The sequence below is a fragment of the Tamandua tetradactyla genome, unplaced genomic scaffold, assembly GCF_023851605.1.
Source record: "Tamandua tetradactyla isolate mTamTet1 unplaced genomic scaffold, mTamTet1.pri scaffold_141_ctg1, whole genome shotgun sequence".
Taxonomy (NCBI): domain Eukaryota; kingdom Metazoa; phylum Chordata; class Mammalia; order Pilosa; family Myrmecophagidae; genus Tamandua; species Tamandua tetradactyla.
Genome location: NW_027518272.1, coordinates 142,886 through 161,732, shown reverse-complemented (window position 1 = coordinate 161,732; position 18,847 = coordinate 142,886). Strand labels below are relative to the sequence as shown.

At 37.8% G+C, this 18,847-nt stretch overlaps 1 protein-coding gene across 19 annotated transcripts in view; it reads left to right on the top strand.

Moving 5' to 3' along the window:
- The window catches only part of LOC143673140 (voltage-dependent N-type calcium channel subunit alpha-1B-like), a 201,198-nt gene that overhangs the window by 46,412 nt on the left and 135,939 nt on the right, over positions 1 to 18,847 (top strand). For 18 of the 19 annotated variants that reach the window (XR_013170207.1, XR_013170209.1, XR_013170205.1 and 15 more), the window contains exon 2: positions 17,816 to 17,880. The gene's annotated coding sequence lies outside the window, so the exon portion shown is untranslated. Of the gene's footprint in view, positions 1 to 2,903; positions 6,085 to 17,815; positions 17,881 to 18,847 lie in introns of those variants that run through there. The other variant, XR_013170210.1, reaches the window with a different exon arrangement.

Genomic DNA, 18,847 nt, shown 5'->3' with positions numbered 1-18,847 from the left:
GGTGGAGCTGCCACAAGTCAGGCTGAAACCTGAATTCTCATGGGGAGGTCTGTGGAGCACACACAGATGGGTTGGGAGATGGAGCCTCTGGGGCCGTTTGTGCTTTGGTAGCTGCACTACATTCTCACCAGAGCTGTGTCCATTGGACCTCAAATCTCTGCGCCACAAAGGGATCCAAAGGACAGCAAACAAAACGAAGCAGCAAATCCTCCAGGATTCAAAGGGCTGCAGGCCCCCATGTGAGTCCAAACAAAGCCGCCGTGACTGTCGAGCTCAGAATGCCCGCGAGGGAAACCCAGGGTTACCTCCTGGCAAGCCTCTATCTGTCAACTGATACATACACAATCTTACTTTCTGTTTAAAGACACCTCATTTAGTGTATATTGTTGGGTCACTAACACAGAACTCATGGCCCACAGTGCTATAACTCATGCCTGAACAAAACATCTGGCACACGTGTTTTCTCCATAAGGCACAGCTTCCTGCACATGGGAAGACTAGACAGCTTCTCAGCACTGCATGGGACCACTGCACAGGGCCACCATGAACAGCGAAGTCCCCAAGAAGCGGTGCAGAAATGGGGCCACACAGCTCTGCAGACACCATGAGAAGATACTGGTTTGCAGAATGAGAGCTGAATCCAGAGGGCTTGGCCAGCTGGGAACATGTGTTTGGGCGACTCAGGTGTTCTGCTGCCCTCCACATTGTGGATGCTGATTTTGAGGTTACAAGTACATTTCCCGAGTTGGGTGAACTTGCAGACACGGAACCTGGAATCATGAAGGCCAACTGTGCTGTGGTCCTGGCTGGGTGGTCACCATGAGACTCTTACTGCACAAACTCTGTCTACGTGGCTGGCATCCTGAGCACCCATCCCTTTTGTAAGCTCGCGGGCCGAATCTGGGACCCTCGTGCCTTGGAAATCCAGGGGTGTGGGGCAGAAGAGCAAGGTGGGATTTGGTTTGAGATTGGCGATGGTTACGTATGCTGCCTCACTGGATGGTTTGTACTGAGATGTGTTCTCTGTTGACAACTTGTCACCTTGTGGGTTTGATTTGAACCTGAATCCCATCATCCTAGATGACAATGCAGAGTTTCGCCACTGCCTTCTTTCCTGGGTTGCGGGTTCTTATTTGCAAGTATTGACGAACTCCTGAAACCCAGATGCATGCAAAGGCTTCCCTGACTTTAAAGTCATTTTCTTTCACTTGTGCCATTTAAGTCTCTTTTTAGAAGCCGTCCAGTTTTGAGTCAGTAGGTTTCCTTTTCGGCCACTTCCACATTATAGAATGGAGTTTTAATGTATTGTAGTGTAGCCGATGTGACTTGATAACCTAAAGCTCATTTCCATTTTAGTACTACTTGCTTAAGTGCCTGATGGTCCAGTATCCCTGATGGCCAAATCCATTGTAACTTTAGCGGAGACTCTTTGGCAATATTCTGTGTGGTGGTGGTAACTTTTTTGTTTTGTGTTTTCTTTCAGGTGTTCAGAATTGTAGTAGGGTTTAATTATAATGGGTGACAATTGGTAATTAGAAAGGATTTTAACAGTCTTTTTGGTTACTCATTTTTCACTTACCTATTATGTCTGTATTTGAATCTTTCTGTATATTAAATTATCACTTTCCTGGTCAGCATCAGAATTGTTCTTACAAGTTGCCTTTTTTCCCCTCTGAGTAAACTGGCAAGTTATTTTTGTAATTGTTTTGTGGAATGTTTTCAGTTCAGTAAACTGAAAAAGAAGTCATTTATTTAAGACATTTTAGATGATATATATTTTAAAACATGTGCCAGCTGTTCAGCAAAACCAAACAATACTCTAAAATATCTAAGCATAAGCATTTCCTGTGTAGAATTACTGTGAGTTGCTCCTTATCTCTCATCCTTAAGACAAGGTTCTGTTATGACTTGTTCATTTTCTCATTCGAGTTCTTTTGAGTTAAATTTTGTCATAAAGTTATATGTTCATTGTTAATGACCTCAAAACTCTCCCTCAAATTGATTCATCCCATATTTAGAACATACTAAAAATGCAGTTCCGAAATGAAGGGTAGGTTTAAACCTACTCTTGCAGCTTGCAAACATGCAAAATATTTAAATGTATTAATGTTCATTCAGACTTTTGTAGAAGCAATATTTATAAAACTTTTCCAATTGACTTGAACTGAGATATTATTTTCTTTAGAGAAATCTACCCAGACTGCTGTATTATAATGGTTTTCCCTCTGCTAGCACAGGGAAAAGATCTTTGAGAATTCGTGAAATTATGTAATTTATATTTTAGTTTCCGTTTTAGATTTTTTAAAAAAACTTTTCCACAATACTCGCTTTCCAAAATCTATTCTTGTTTGAAGTCCCCAGTGCCTGGAAGTTGAACACTGAGTGAATTAATAATGGATGAAGCTGTCATAGAGCCCCTTATAAGTTGGAAGTTTCTTTTAAGCAATGAGGTCACAATCCAATAGAGATTGTGTAGGATGGGCAATGGATTTTTCTTTTTTTTAATAAATTTATTGACAAGACAACACACAAACGCAAACATTCTTAACGTATGAACATTCCATACTTGGTGTACAATCAATGGCTCACAGTATCATCACTTAGTTATATACTTATCACCACAATCATTTCTTAGAACATTTGCATCACTCCAGAAAAAGATATTAGAAGAAAAAAGAAATAACTCATACATACCACACCCCTTAACCCTCCCTCTCATTGACCACTAGTATTTCCATCTAACCAGTATATTTTAACCTTTGTTCCCCCTATTTTTTCTATACCCCTTACCACTCCCTTTCATTGATTGCTAGTAATTCATGCTACTCAATTAATTTTAACATTTGTTCCCCCTATTATTTATTTTTAATCCATATTTTTTATTCATCTGTTCATACCCTGGATAAAAGGAGCATCAGACACAAGGTTTTCACAATTACACAGTCACATTGCAAAAGCTATATCATTATACAGTCATCTTCGTGAAACATGGAGACTGGAACACAGCTCTGCAGTTTCAGGCACTTCCCTCTAGCCTCACTAATACACCTTAAACTATGAAGGGAATATCTGTAAAATGCGTAAGAATAACCCCCAGATTTACTTGTTTTTGCATTGTTGAATTTGTTGATAACCACGTACAGATTTCATATTAAGCTGACACAAGATGATTTCTACCTTGTTCTTGATGCTGTTTTAGGAAGCATCAAGATTCTTGATGCTTGGTTATGCACATAGGAAGTTAAAAACCTGCAACAAAATTCCATCACTCTCCTGTGGTTGGCATAGGGTATTAGTGTTTCACAGAAATCCAGAACTTTTTCAAGAGGAGATCATTAAATCTCATCTTGAGTGTATGTTTTTCCTTCTTGACGTCATCTTCTTAGCCTGAGTAGAAGAGTCAGAGAGAAGTTTTCCTACCCAGTTTTGCACCTGTTTGCAAAGACAGGGGAAATACTGTACTATTTTGTTCAATTTTGTTCTTCCAGGTCAGCAAGTCTTTGAGATTTGCAATGATCCTTCCTCACTTAAGTTCAAACAGCAGTGGAAACATTTGAAGATTACTTTTTACCACATGACTTCTTGATATTTTACCAAGAATCTTGTCACTTAAAATCTAAAATATTTTCTCTGTGGCTTGGACTGCAGTCTTGTTCAGCTGTTTGATGTGATGAGAGATATTTGTTAAGTTGGCTGGTTTCAGTAGCTGTTCATTTTCAAAGTCCTTAGCAGAAATCTGGCCTACAGTTGCTTTGAAAGTGCTCCTGAAATTCACCTTCATCTCAGAGAACTCTTCCTCTGCCAAGCACTGATTTTCTGTATGTTACAGGAGATTTTTTAACTCTTTGTTTTGGTTTCCACAGAGTTGTTTAAACAAATTTTAGTGTACTAGGTCTTGTTTAAGAAAATTAATTGTTTTTTTTTTTTGTAGCTTTAAACAAAACTTTTTTTTCATTTCATCTCTCAGAGCTTTGGGTACTTTTCTGTAAAGAAAACAGGCCATTGTGAAGTCAGATTTTTTTGTTTGTTTGTTTTGTTTTCTTTTAAACAAGGGTACCATTTGCATGGAACCATGGGTCACTCTTAGCACCAGATGCCAATGTGATTCCTCCAGGATAGACCTTTTTGTTTCCAGATAGGAAGACGTACATTAAGTGTCCTGTCCTTTGCTTGCTTAGGTCAGCAGAAAAAGTTTTATTGACTTTACCATCATTTTTAAAAAATTTTAAATATTACAGAATAATGTTGGTGAGGTCTGTTGATGCATCAGTCTAGACAGAGAAACTTGTTATTTCCTTTACTTATAGGTCTTAAGCATCAAGTGATGTCAATATGTTGACTCATCTTACTGGTATTGTACTGTAGAATCTGTTTCAGTTTCTCCTACTACATATTATGTAAACATTTTATTCTGGATAATTTCATGTTGGCTTTATTAGTCTCATCAATGGTGTGACTTTCCCTTTTCTGAGCAGGAAATTCTGCTACTAAGTAACTTGATGCCTGAGTTTCTTCACTGTGTTTCTTTCTTTTTCTTTTTTTTTCTTTTTTTTTTTTATGAGGGCAGTCACTGGGAATCAAACCTGGGTCTCTGGCATGGTAGGCAAGAATTCTGCCACTGAGCCACTATCACACTGCCCTGTATTTCATTTTTTAAAGGAAAAGTTTTGTTCTGTTTGTTTTGAGATTCCGATAGTCATTTAAAACGTCACCTTTATTTGTCAAATGACTGTTATTTGTACTGATATCTTTTGAATATTGTTTGAACCATTGTTGCTTTTGTAAAGGTGTTTGCCACAAATAACACAAAATGGAACAGGACAGCTTGGATTTCTAACATTATATGGCCCAATTAACACCACCTGGAATTGCACTATGCCACACAAACTTACTTTCATAGGAACACAAAATACACAAGGAGCACTGGGAGCCAGTTGGGCCTATAAGGTGGTCCTGTTTGGGAAGCAAATGACTTCCCCAATCAGTCTTCCCCTTGACCTACCCTAGGCAATATTTATTCCATCATCTTTATTCTTGGGGAATTTTTTTCCCGAGGTTACTGTCTAGCCTTGATGGACTTTAGGTGGCCCTGGGAGGGGGCAATATGATAACACCAATTTATTTCTTTCCAGGTTAATTTTGTTATTAGGTTTCTCATTATTGCTTCTATCTTCTATAAGTTGTATAAGTGTTTTTTAAGGAAACCCCAGAAGGAGGGCAGTCCCCTTCAAATATTTCCTAAGGTCTAGCCAGAACTTGGGAATTTAAAACTTAGTTTACTTCTGGGTAAGTTTGGCAGGTTTTGTTGTAATGGTAAGTATGTTGGTATCAGATTGGGAGGGAACTCACCCATGGAAAGTGAAGTTAGGTTTCCCTTTTAATTTGTTTTCATAAGAATTGCCTTTGTTGTAGCATCTAAGAGCTATGATTGTTAATTGTGGGCTGGCAGTATTTTAATTGTTTCAAAGCCATTTGTGAAGTTTGTGATTGATATTAGAAAAAATGAAACCATTGACATATAAGGGAAGAATTCCCAAGCTAGTTGTAGGTCCTGAGTCTTGAGGCACGTTTTAGTGCTGGTGTTATTCTGTTGTATGTGTAACAATTCCTGAAAACATTGTTTAGTGGGTGTCCTGGTTTGAAAGGATTTATGTATCCTAGGAAAGCTGTGTTTTAATCCTAATCAGTCTTGTGGGAACAACTGTTTTTTTTAATCCATATTCAATACTGTATGTCAGAAACTTGATTAGATTATCTCCATAGAGATTTGACTCGCCTGATGGTGGGTGTTAACTTTTGGATAGAAGGAGATGTGACTCTACCCATTCCATGAGGGTCTTGATTTGTTTACTGGAATCCTTTCAAAGAGCAGGTATTTTGGAGAGAGTCCCTTTTTCAGAATGACAAGAGAACCATGAAACAGCCCACACTACCAGAGACCTTTGGAGATAAAGAAGAAATATGCCCCTGGGAGAGCTTCATGAAACAAGAAGCCTGGAGTGAAAGCAAGATTTCACCATGTTTGCCATGTGCCTTTCCAGTTGAGAGTGAAACCCTGAACTTTATCGGTCTTCCTGAGCCAAGGTATCTTTCCCTGCTGCCTTAGAGTGGACATTTTTACAGTCTGCTTTAATTGGGACATTTTCTCACCCTTAGAAGTGTCAACTAGCAACTTATTAAATTCCCTTTTTTTTAAAAAACATTCTGTTTCTGGTATATCACATTCTGGCAGCTAGCAGACTAGAATAGTAGGTAAAGAGAATGTCTATGGCAATGTATCATTGACCATTTGGTGCAGTTCCTTTCTCCTGTAGTAAGTGAAGTTTGTATTGAAGGAGGGAGGGCATCATTGTAATTGATAGGGAAAGGGACCTTTATGTGTAAAGGCATGTATTATTGGAAGGTTTTGTGTTTGTTATCATCCTAACAATCAGTAAGAGCTATAATTTTACCTCTGTAATCCTGAAGACTTGCTGGTATTTGCTCTGTATGATGACAGTCTTGATTTACATGCACCAATTATGGGCATCTTGATTATAATATTGAGTGCACATTAATTATCTTTTGGCATTCCTTAAGTGAGACTTGATAGGTAGATTGCTCTGTTTCTTTGGTGGTATTACTAATATGGTATTTTGTTTAACTTGAGGCAGGAGGTGGCCCATGGGTTTGAAGAAATGTATGGGTTATTACCAGTGTTATGGAGACTGGCTTAGCTGGAAGAAGGTTATTAGTGGCAGCAGATACAGAAGAATTAGGCTCAGTGTTGATATCTGTAGTTGTTAGTAGGATTGACCAACCTGAATGGACAACAATGGTTCCCATTGCCCCCAAGAGAACTTCTTTTGCTCCTTTTATCATGAGATGTTCATTAAGCTCATTAAGACCCACCTGAAATGTACAGAGCCAAACCTCTGCAGAAATAATCTGATCAAATGTTCTCAACCAGATTCTATGAAGATTCCATGCACTAGGAAGCTAGTTACTTTCCAGAAACCTACAACTTTCATATGGCTTCCTTGGCCAGATAGATTCTGAAACACAGAGAGGCCAGCCCCTCCAGAACATCAACTAGTTCTATCACCTGAACCCCATATTATTGACATGACTTCCAATGTGAAAAAGTTGAAATGAGCATAGCCCAAATAACCCTAAAGACTGGGAGAAAGGTCAAAGGAGATGGTGCAGTTAGTTACACAGAGAAGGTAGGGTTTAACAAATGAATATGGTTACTGAATCATTACACTGATACTTCTTTTAGTTTCTAGTGTCTTTTAACAGCTAGTAGTAAAACATAAAATTGTCGAATTGTAACACACGAAACTCTGAAATCTGTTCTTCAATTAATTGTTGTGCTTTGCTTTGAAATGTATTGCTTTTTTGTATATGTGTTTGTTCTAATTTGCTAGCTGCTGGGATGTGATATCCCAGAAACAGAATGGCTTTTAAAAAGGGGCATTTATTAAGTTGCAAATTTACAGTTCCAAGGCTGTGAAAATGTTCCAATTAAAGCAAGTTTATAAAACTGTCCAGATTAAAGTACCTTCACTCAAGAAGGCTGATGAAGTTCTGGGTTTCTCTCTCAACTGTAAAGGCACATGGTGAACATGGTGCCCTGGCCTCTTGTAGTTCTCATGGATCACTCCAAAATGTTTCCTCTTTTAACGGATTCCAGTAAACTAATTAAGACCCAACTGGAATGGGTGGAGTCACACCTCCCTTAATCAAAGGTTAATACCCACAGTTGGATGTGCCTCATCTCAGTGGGAGGTAATCTAATCAAGTTTCCAACCTATAGTACTGTATAGGGATTAAAAGAAATGACTGCCTCTACAAAATAGTTCAAGATTAAAGCATAAATTTTCTAGGGTACATAATCCTTTCAAACCAGCATATTCCATCCTCTGGCCCCTAAAAATGATGTGTTTTTCCCATATACAAAATACATTCATTTCATCACAATATCAGAAAGCCTTAAAATATCTCAGTACCAAATACCAATGCAACACAAAGTCAGACACGGTGCAAAATCTCATCAAAGTCAGCTACAGGCATGGTCTGTTCTAAGGCAGACTTCTCCTATAGCTCTAGGTCTGTAAAACTCAGAATAAATAAGTTCCTGTCAACATACAAAGGAGAGATAGTCACAGGATACATATTCCTATTTCCATAGGGAGAAATTGGAAGGGACATAGGGGTCACTGGACCCAAGTAGTTTTGGAAACCTGCAGGGTAAAGTACATTAGATTTCAAAGTCTGAGAGTCATTTATCTTCCGGGCATTAGAAAGAGGCAGTCCCACCCTTTCTAAGGGTCTTTACAACCACCTGCCTCTCTCCTTGGGGGACATTAGGGAGACCCACTTTTTTCTTGGATCCACCCTCTCCAAGTATTGGGGCTGTACCTGGCTCTCTGGGGCACATGCTCAGCCCCTCCGTGTGGTGGCAGCCAGGCTCTCCCCAGTCCCCAAGGAATGTGCTCCAACTTCTTCAAGGCCTGAGGTGACACAGCTCTTCCACTGCAATGAGGTGGAAGGCCCACCCTCTCCCTTCAGGGCAAACTCACCCTTTCCAAGTACTTGGGTGGGCCCAATCTCCTGGCCTAAGGTTTCTTGACTTTAGCCTCCAGTCTCCTTGGTTCTACCTCTGGAGATATTTTGCCTTTACTTTTTCTGTTTTCTAAACTCACAGTTGAGACTGGCAGCAGTTCTGTTTATACATGTCCCATAGCACTCTTGTTCACTTTTTTTTTAACATGTGCTGGCACCAGGAAGTGAACCTGGGTCTCCAGCATGGTAAGCAGGAACTCTTCTTCACTTTTTATGTTGTAATCAAGGGTCTTGCCATTCAGACAGAAGGAGTTTTCACAAACCATTTTTTGGTAACTCCATTTTCAATCCTGGCTTTTTCTGAAATGGCTAACTGGTTCCACATTTGGTTTAATCCTCACATGGGGTACTATTCTCTGGGGTCCCCCTTTCTGGAAGTGCAGAATTTTCAGAACATCAATTTCTGATTCCTTTGTACCCAAGAGTTCAGTTCTCAGCTAATCTCTTTCCTGTCACATTTCACTATAAGCTGCAAGGAGAAACCAGGCTGTATTTTCCACATGTAATTTGGAAATCTCTGCTGCAAAATATCTAAGTTCATGGCTTTTAAGATCTGCTTTCCAGCCAAGCTGCTAGTCAATTTTGCCAAGTTATCAGCCATTTTAAAAAAGGACTGCCATCCTTTCAGTTTACAATAACACATGCCTCATCTCTGTGCATATTTCTACCAACAGTCTCTTCAAAGCATTCTAGGCCTTCTCTATCAAGCTTCTTACAACTCTTCCAGAATCTTCCCTTTATCCACTTAAAAACTTCTTCCAACATGTTTTATATTTACAAATGACAGTACCCCACTTGTACCAAAATCTGTTCTAGTTTGCTAGCTGCCAGAATGTGATATCTCAGGAACAGAACAGCTTTTAAAAATTTAGGGGGAATTTATTAAGTTGCAAATTTACAGTTCTAAGGCCATGAAAATGTTCCAATTAAAGCAAGTCTTTAAAAATGTCCAAATTAAGGCACCCAAACTGTGTAGACTTGCAGACCGCCACCTGTCCCCAAATAAAGGCACCAACAAGAGGTTACCTTCACTTAAGAAAGGCCGATAAAGTTCAGGGTTTCTCTCTCAACTGGAAAGTCAGAGTGAACATGGCAACATCTGCTATCTTTCTCTCCAGGTTCTTGTTTCATGAAGTTCCCCCAGGGCATTTTCCTTCTTCATCTCAAATGGTCTCTGATTGTGAACTATTGATTGTACACTCTTGATAATTGCATGGTATGTGAATATAATATATATATATATCAATAAAATGGCATTAAAATTAGAAACAAAAACAAAAAATAAATTAGAAAAAGCAAAAAGTCAGTCTTATGACTTTATAGTTATACATTGCATTTAAAATGTTTTCTAAAAATGTTTGGATATGTTGATGAGTTAAAATTTGATTAATCACAATCTATTTTAATAAATTATGCACTATCTTTTAAAAAAAAGCCTCACCCTTAATTGGGTGTGTTGTATCTCCACGAAAACAACCCAATCAAAGATTCCATCCCAAATGTTATGTCTACTCCACAAGATTGGATTAGGAGTAAAAGAGCATTGCTTTTCTGTTTTTTTTTAACAGAACAGAAAGCCAGCACATTCTACCCTCAGTTTCAGACCAGCACATTACACCCTCTGAACCCCAAAAAGGCATGTTCTTTCCATATACAAAATATATTCATTGCATCATAATATCACAAAAACCTTAAACTATTTCAGTAATAATAGAAAGTCAGAAACAGTACAAAATCTCATCAAAATAAGCCACAGGCATGATTTTTCATAAGGCAAATTCTTTTCTGGCTGTGGGCCTGTGAAGCTTAGAACAGCTTGTCTGCTTCCAGTACACAATGGAGGGGCAATCATAGGATGAACAGTCTCATTACCACAGGGAGAAATTGAAAGAAAAACAGGTCACTGGATTGAAACCTTTCCAGAAAACTGCAGGGCAGACTCCCTTACATTTCAGAGTCTGCAGACCCTTTATCATCCTCAGGGCTTGGGAAAGGAGCAGTCCTACCCTTTACAAGGGCTTCTGCAGTGGCCCTGTTCTCTCCAACACAGGAATGATGTTTGCAACCTTGGGAAACATTGGGGAGACCACCTTTTTCTCAACTCCATGCCGTCCAAGCATTGGTGCAGCACTCTGACTCTCTTCCGTCTCTAAGGCACACACTCAATCCTCTCAGATCACTGGAGTGGCGGTGAGGCTCTGCCCAATGCTCCAGGAATGTGCTCTGCTTTCTCTGAAGCTGAAGAAGTTGAAACTCTTCTGCCTGTCCCCTGCCTCCAGGGTAAACACACCCTTTCCATGTGGATGTGCAGGTCCTTTCTCCTGGTCTGAGATTTCTTGGCTTCAGACCTTAGGTTCCATGGTTTTACTACCAAAGTTTTTTTTTCCTTTATTTTGTCCCTTTTAGTCCAGATTGGCAGTGGTTCTGTTTATAAAGATCTCACAAAAAGTATGTTGGTTTAGCATGTACTATCCAGGGGTTAAAGCCATCAGACAATAGGACTTAACACAGATCTTTTCTGTATAACTCCCATCTCCAATCCTGGCTTGTCCTGACATGGCTGACTGGTTCCATATTTGGTTAAATCTTCATGTGTACCATTGCTGCTGCTGCTGTGGTCTCTGTTTCTGAAAACTCAGAACTTTTCAGACCATCAGATTCTGGCTACTTTGTACCCAAGAGTTCAGTTCTCAACTTATCCCTTTCCTGTTGGATTTTAATATAAGCTACAAGAAGAAGCCAGGCTACATTTCCATATTTAATTTGGAGATTTCCTCAACTAGATATCCTAGCTGGTTGCTTTCAAATTCTCCTTTCCATCTAGCATGAGGACTCAATTTTGCCAAATTCTCTGCAAGTTTAAAACAAGGATCACCTTTCTTCCAGTTTGCAATGATGCTTTGCTCATTTCTAATACAGAAGTATCTTTAATGTCCATATTTCTACCAACAGTCTCTTAAAAGCATTCTAGGCATTCTCTATCAAGCTCCTCACACCTCTTCCATAATCTTCCCCTTATCCATTTCAAAAGTCTTTCCAACATGTTTGGTTTTTGCAAATCACAGCATCTTACTTCTCTGGTACCAAAATGTGTTTAAATCTGTTTTGGTTTGTTCAAGCTGCTGGAATGCAATATTCCAGAAATGGATTGGCTTTAATAAAGAGGATTAATTAAGTCACAAGTTTACAGTTCTGTGCTGGTTTGAAATGATGTATGTACCCTAGAAAAGCCATGTTTTAATCCTAATCCCATTTTGTAAAGGCAGCTGTTTCTTCTAATCCCTATTCAGTATGTATGTTTGAAATGTAATGAGATCATCTCCCTGGAGATGTGATTTAATGAAGAGTGGTTGTTAAATTAGGTAGAGGTGTGCCTCCATCCATATCAGTGGGCCTTGATTAGTTTCTGAAATCCTATAAAAGAGGAAATATTTTGGAGAATGGGACAGTCAGAGAGAGCAGAGCAGAACAACGTAGACATGAGAAAGAGTCCACCAGCCAGCAACCTTTGGAGATGAAGGAGAAAAATGTCTCCCAGGGAGATTCATGATACAGGAAGCCAGGAGAAGAAGCTAGCAGATGATGCCATGTTTGCCATGTGCTCTTCCAGATGAGAGAGAAACCCAGACCGTGTTCAACATGTGCCTTTCCAGATGAGACTGTGTTCGCCATGTGCCTTCTTACTTGAGAGAGAAACCCTGAACTTCATCAGCCTTCTTGAACCAAGGTATCTTTCCTTGGATGCCTTAGATTGTACATTTCTATAGACGTGTTTTAATTGGGATATTTTCTCGGCCTTGGAACTGTAAACTAGCTTCTGATTAAATTCCCCTTTTGAAAAGCCATTCTGTTTATGGTATATTGCATTCTGGCAGCTAGCAAACTAGAAGAAGTTCTAAGACCATAAAAATGTCAAAACTAAGGCATTCAAGAAAGATATTTTGATTCCAAATAATGGCCAAATGGCATCAGAGATTTCTTGTCAGCTGGGAAGGCATAAGGCTGGCACCTGAGGTTCTTGCTCCCTGTTCATTTCTTTGTTTCTGATTCCAGTGGCTTCCTTTCTGAGCATCTGTGGGCCCTCACTTAGCTACTCTGTATTGGCTTTCTCCAGGTTCTGGCTTGCTTAGCATCTCATGGGAAGGTATAGGGCAACCCTTACTTGGCTGTGGTTTCTAACATCTCTCCAAGCATCTCTGTTGGCACTCTAAGCATCTCTGTTGGCATCCCAAGCATCTCCAAGTATCTGTGTCTGAGCTTTTACTCAAATATTTCCCTGTGTTGGCTCTTCTAAGGACTGTAGTAAGTTAAGACCCAATTTAAATGGGCGGGGCCGAACCTCCATGGAAATAATCTAATCAAAATGTCACGCCCACAATTGAGTAGACCACATCTCCATGGAAACAACCGAATCCAAATATTCTACCCTAAACAATGGGTCTGCCCCCACACAATAGGATTAGAATGAATAGAATATGGCTTTTTGAGGGTCCAGAAGAGATTATAACCAGCTCAGGGTGAGACTAGTGACAACAATGGCTTGGACCAAGTGATAGTAGTAGGTGCAGTGAAGTGATCAGATTGTAAATGTATTTTGAAAGTACATCTATTAGGACTTCCTGGTGGATTGAATGTTGGGTGAAAGAACTCATACATCCTATATCCCTTACCCCTCCCTCTCATTACCACTAGTATTTGTAATCTACCCCATTTTTTTACCCCTATTCCCCCTCTGTTACTTATATTTGTCCTTATATTTTTTGCTCATCTGTCCATACCCTGGAGAAAAAGGAACATCAGACACAAGATTTTCACAATCACATGGTCACACTGTAAAAGCTGTATAGTTATACAGTCATCTTCAAGAATCAAGGCTACTAGAATAGTGTTCAACAGTTTCAGGTACTTCCTTCTAGCCACTTCAATATACAGTAAACTAAAAAGGGATATCTGTATAATGTATAAGAATAACCTCCAAGGTAACTTCTTGACTGTGATTGAAATCTGTCAGGCTCTGAGACTTATTTTATCTCATTCCTCTCTTCCCACTTTTGGTCAAGAAGTCTTTCTTAATCCTATGATGTTGGGTCCTGACTCATCCCTGAGAATCATGTTTCATGTAGTTAGGGAGATTTATACTTGGAGTCATGACCCACTAGGGGAGAGGGCATTGAATTCACTTGCTGAGTTGTCTTAGAGAGAAAGGTCACTCCTGAGCAACAAAAGAGGTTTTCTGGGGATGACTCTTAGGCGTTATTATAAGTAGGCTTAGCCTATCCTTTGCAGGAATAAGCTTCATTGGGGTGAGCCCCAAGATCGAGGGCTCAGCTTGTTGAATTGGTTGTCCCCACTGCTTTTGAGAATATCAGAAATTCCCCAGATGGGGAAGTTGAATATTTCCTCCTTTCTCCCAAGCCCCCCAAGAGGACTTTGCAAATATTTGTTTATTCTCTGCTGAGAAGAGAGGTATTCTTATTTTTAACCATTTTTTGTACTTTATTTTTATTAATTAAAAAAATTTCTTTTAAATACCAAGAAAATACCAAATACAAACATTCGTAACTTTTGATCTTCTCTTCTACATATATAATCAGTAATTCACAATATCATCACATAGTTGCTTATTCATCATCAAGATCATTTCTTAGAAAATTTGCATGTATTCAGAAAAAGAAATAAAAAGAAAACAGATAAAAATTGATACATACCATTACCCCCCACCCCTTCCCTTCACCGATCACCACATTTCACTCTAAATTTATTTTAACATTTTCTCCCCCTATTATTCATCTTTATTCCATATGTTTTACTTGTCTGTTGATAAGGTAGATAAAAGGAGCATCAGACACAAGGTTTACCCAATCACACAGTCAACACTGTGAAACCTATATCATTATACAGTCATCTTCAAGAAACATGGCTACTGGAACACAGCTCCACATTTTCAGGCTGTTCCCTCCAGTCTCTCCACTACGTCTTGACTAACAAGGTGCTATCTGTTTAATGCATAAGAATAACCTCCAGGATAACCTCTTGACTCTATTTAGAATCTCTCAGCCATTGACACTTAATTTGTCTCATTTCACTCTTCCCCCTTTTGGTCAAGAAGGTTTCCTCAGTCCCTTGATGCTGAGTCTCAGCCCATTCCAGGATTTCTGTTCCACGTTGCCAGTAAGGTCCAGACCCCTGGGAGTCATGTCCCATGTAGACAGGGGTAGGGTGGTGAGTTTGCTTGTTGTGTTGGCTGGAGAGAGAGAGGCCACATCTGAGCAACAAAAGAGGTTCTCTTGGGGGTGACTCTTAGGCCTAATTTTAAGAAGACTTTGACCTATCCTTTGTGGGGTTAAGTTTCATATGAACAAACCCCAGGATTGGAGGCTCAGCCTATTGCTTTGATTGTCTGCATTGCTTGTGAGAATGTCAAGAGTTGTCTTGGGGGAGTTGAATTTTCCCCTGTTCCCATCATTCCCTGAAGGGGACTTTGCAAATACTTTTTTTATTCACTGTTCTGATCACTCTGGGATTTAGCGGGGATCTCTCTGGACAAACCAACAAAATCTCATGTTTTACTCAAGGTTCCATGTACTTTTAATGTTCAATTAAGATGTCTACGTAAGTTATATTAGGAAATGCACTAGTCAAAATATAAATTTTGTACCAAATAAACATTTTTTGCTTTAGTCCCACACATAAGGTAAAATTTTAAAATGTTAATTACCAGCTATTTTCAGCACCCTGCAGTAATGACATTCCTTTGTTAGAAGAGAGGAATTCTTGACAGTGAGGATTAACAACTCTTTGAGGAGAGAAATGAGGCAGTAGCTATATTGGGGAGCTGGGAGCAAGAATTTTTTTCTTCTTCTTCTAAGAGATAGAAGTAATAGCATGATTATATGATGATGAAAATGATCCAGTGAAGAGAAATGAGTACATTATTCTTATATTCCATGATCAGCTCATATATACTGTTAACTTTTTTGCCCTTCCTTTACTTTGCCACACTTGCCTGGCAATACCTTGAACTTGATGAAATCCAACACTTCTACTACTAGGTGCTTGCTCTTTCTGTTACACCCCATACTGTAGTGAGCACAAACTGTCACAGCAGGGAGAAGATTTTCCCTTTACTCTGAAGTTTCTGGCCTTAGACTTTAGCAATAAAAAAGTCAGTAAAAAGTGAACTCTGAGGCGGTACTTGGGAGAAACTGACTTAGTCTCAAGATGATGGGATCGAGAACTGACTTTTTTTCTAAAGGACTTTAAGTCCCAGAAAGCAGATGTATTTGAGTTTGTCAGTTTATTTAGTGGAGAGTTCTCTGAATGTTTTCTCCAGGTTAGATGTTTGTCTGTTTGAGTATTTTCCACAGTGATGGGGTATAGAGGTATTGAGGCTATAGGAAGTTATTTGAAATTATAAAATGTCTTGGCCCTGTTTCTCAGTCTCTTTGTGCATGTTTTCACATTTTTGTGTCCTGACCTTTCCTGGGTTTCTTCTGTGCTGAGTGGTTCCCCTTCTCCTAACTTTTAATGAAGTTTCTTATAATCTCCTCCTCCCCTCCTTAGATTTTATTTTGCCACTACGAAGTTAAACATAATATTCCTTCTCTACTATCTATTTTAAATCAGTGCTGGGAGGGAGGGTAGAGAAATGCCTGTGTTATCCTAAGTGAGCTGGATGTTTGAATTATTTCTTATATCCTGAAATAAGGTTTCCTGTGATATAAGTACTGAATATTAATATTTTCATGTCTGTCAACTGTAAAACTTTACAGTGAAAGATTCATGAGATATGCTGTTAATGTAGCTTTAGAAATAGTCACACCAGTAAAGTGACTTGTTGGCAGCAATACTTTTGAAAGCACATAGGACTTTTTCCCCTTTGGATATATAATGAGTCTAAATTACTTTGGAAATTGGGACTTATTTTTTACTTTGAAATAATTATTTTAAAAAGAAATGAAGTAAAAAAAGAATAGTAACATTTAAATTTTCTCATTGTAAAACTGTAAAAACACAGTTCATGTGCTTTTTACACAGAAATCTGAATATGTATACTTTTTAAAAAATTGAGTTGATAGGAAAAATGCAGAAGGATCATGGGTATATTTTGTTGAAGTAAAAGGTCTTTGTATTTGAAGAAAAAATCCAGAATACCTGTATCTTCTAATTCTGCTAAGTACAACATTTGAAGACTGCTCTTTTGCACATCTTTTTTCCTTTAAATATACTGTTACTAAATATTGTATGGATTTTTTATTAGTTTGTTGAATTGGCAGTAATTTTTCACTTTTATTGATGCTATAAAATTTTCCTTCAATAATGATTGATATATAAAATTAGAAGATATTCAAAGGTGTTTTTGGTTAATAGTTGCAAAATTAATCTGAAAAATTATCAACATTTTGTGAATTAAGATTTAGGATTGTTTTAAAATGTAGAGTGTGTGCTTTTTAAAGATGAAACCTGTTTGATTGAAATGTACGTTAAGTGCATTAAATAAGAAAATGTTATATGAGCTTTTTACTCTGTCTAAACAATTTATTAGGCATTTTAAAATGTTCTCCTACATAATAGTCATACATACTTTCAAGTATTAGACTACTGTCTGAATGGTGGACAATGTGTACACTAATCACTCATAGGATGCTTTAGTGGGTTTAGTATTTTAAAAGTATGCTACCAGAGAAAAGGAAGCATAGTTTGAATTGTCTCAAAAGAAATCTTAAGACTATATTATAAACTGTGTTATGTTAGTTATCTGCATTTTTGTAGCTCTAGGATTTTGATAACATTTCACTTGTTGATTTTAGTTACATGTTGCGTATTTAAGTGTTCTGCCAGAAGCACATACAACTGAAATATTCTCTTTTGGTTTCCAGTCATAGCTTGTGTTGCCCATAATCAGAACCTTTCAGTTGTATGGCTTTTTTCTTTTAAAGTTGCAACAAAATATATATATAACAGGGCAGACCACAGTGGCTCAGTGGCAGGATTCTCACTTGCCATGCCAGAGACCTGGGTTCAATTCCTAGTGCCTGCCCGTGCAAAAAAAAGTATATATAACAAAATTTGCCATTTTAACAGTTATTAAGTGTAAAATTCATTATCATTTGTTATATTTACTAGCTGTATGGCTTTTATGACATTTAATGTATTGAAAGCAATTGCATAAGTGTTTAACTTTTTTATGTTAACATTTTTCTTTTAGGTTATCTACAACGGTGAGATGAAGTAATTTAAGATGAGCAAGTTAAAAGTGATACCAGAGAAAAGGTACTGTGTATATGTATGAATTACAGAATATACAACAATATATTATTTCTATAATACATGAAGTGATTATTTGAAAGTCATTACTTAATATTATTTATGCTTAAATAATAGTATATTTGTATTATATTCATTTTTTTTAATGTTTAACTTTTCAGTTAAAGCAGGAATTATCAAACTGTGACACAGTGACCAAATCTGGCCCACTTCCTGTTTTAGTATGGCCCATGAGTTAAGAAAGATTTTTACATTTTTAAATGCTTGAGAAAACCAAAAGAGTAATATTTTTGACACATGAAGATTGTATGAAATTCAAATTTCAGGGTATATCAGGTTTTATTATTTATAAGAAAATCAAAATAAAAGAAAGATATAGCCATATTTTTCCATTTATGTGTTCTCTGTCTACATTTGCGCTAGAGCAGCTGAGCTAAATAGTTGTGACAGAGATTATATGGTCTACAGTACCTAAAATATGTACCATGTGGCCCTTTACAGAAAAATGTTCCTGATCCCTGAGTTAAAGCAACTTATATAATCTCTGTTAAAGCTTGTAAGTGCTAAAAATAAGTCTTAAGATTGATTTTACTTTGGGCCCTTTCACTTAAATGGCAGATTTCATTTATTTCATTTTGGAATTTTGCTATGTATATATCCTTGAACAAATTTCTTAACCTTGTTAATTCTCAGTTTTGTCATCTGTAAAATAAGTTTAATGATAATGCTGTGTTGACAAAGTTGGGAAGATTAAATAATCTGGCCAACTCAGTAAATCATAACTTATTAATAAAAAAATGAAAGTTTGTGCTTATAGTGGTATTTTATTTTTGTTTATATATATGAAACTCTGCATTTATAGATATGCTTCAAATCTGTTTAATAATGAGATGTATACACACAGTTTATTTAGATAAGATTTGTTTTTTAAGTTGTTAGATGTTTCAGTTCGCTAATGCTGCTGGAATGATGG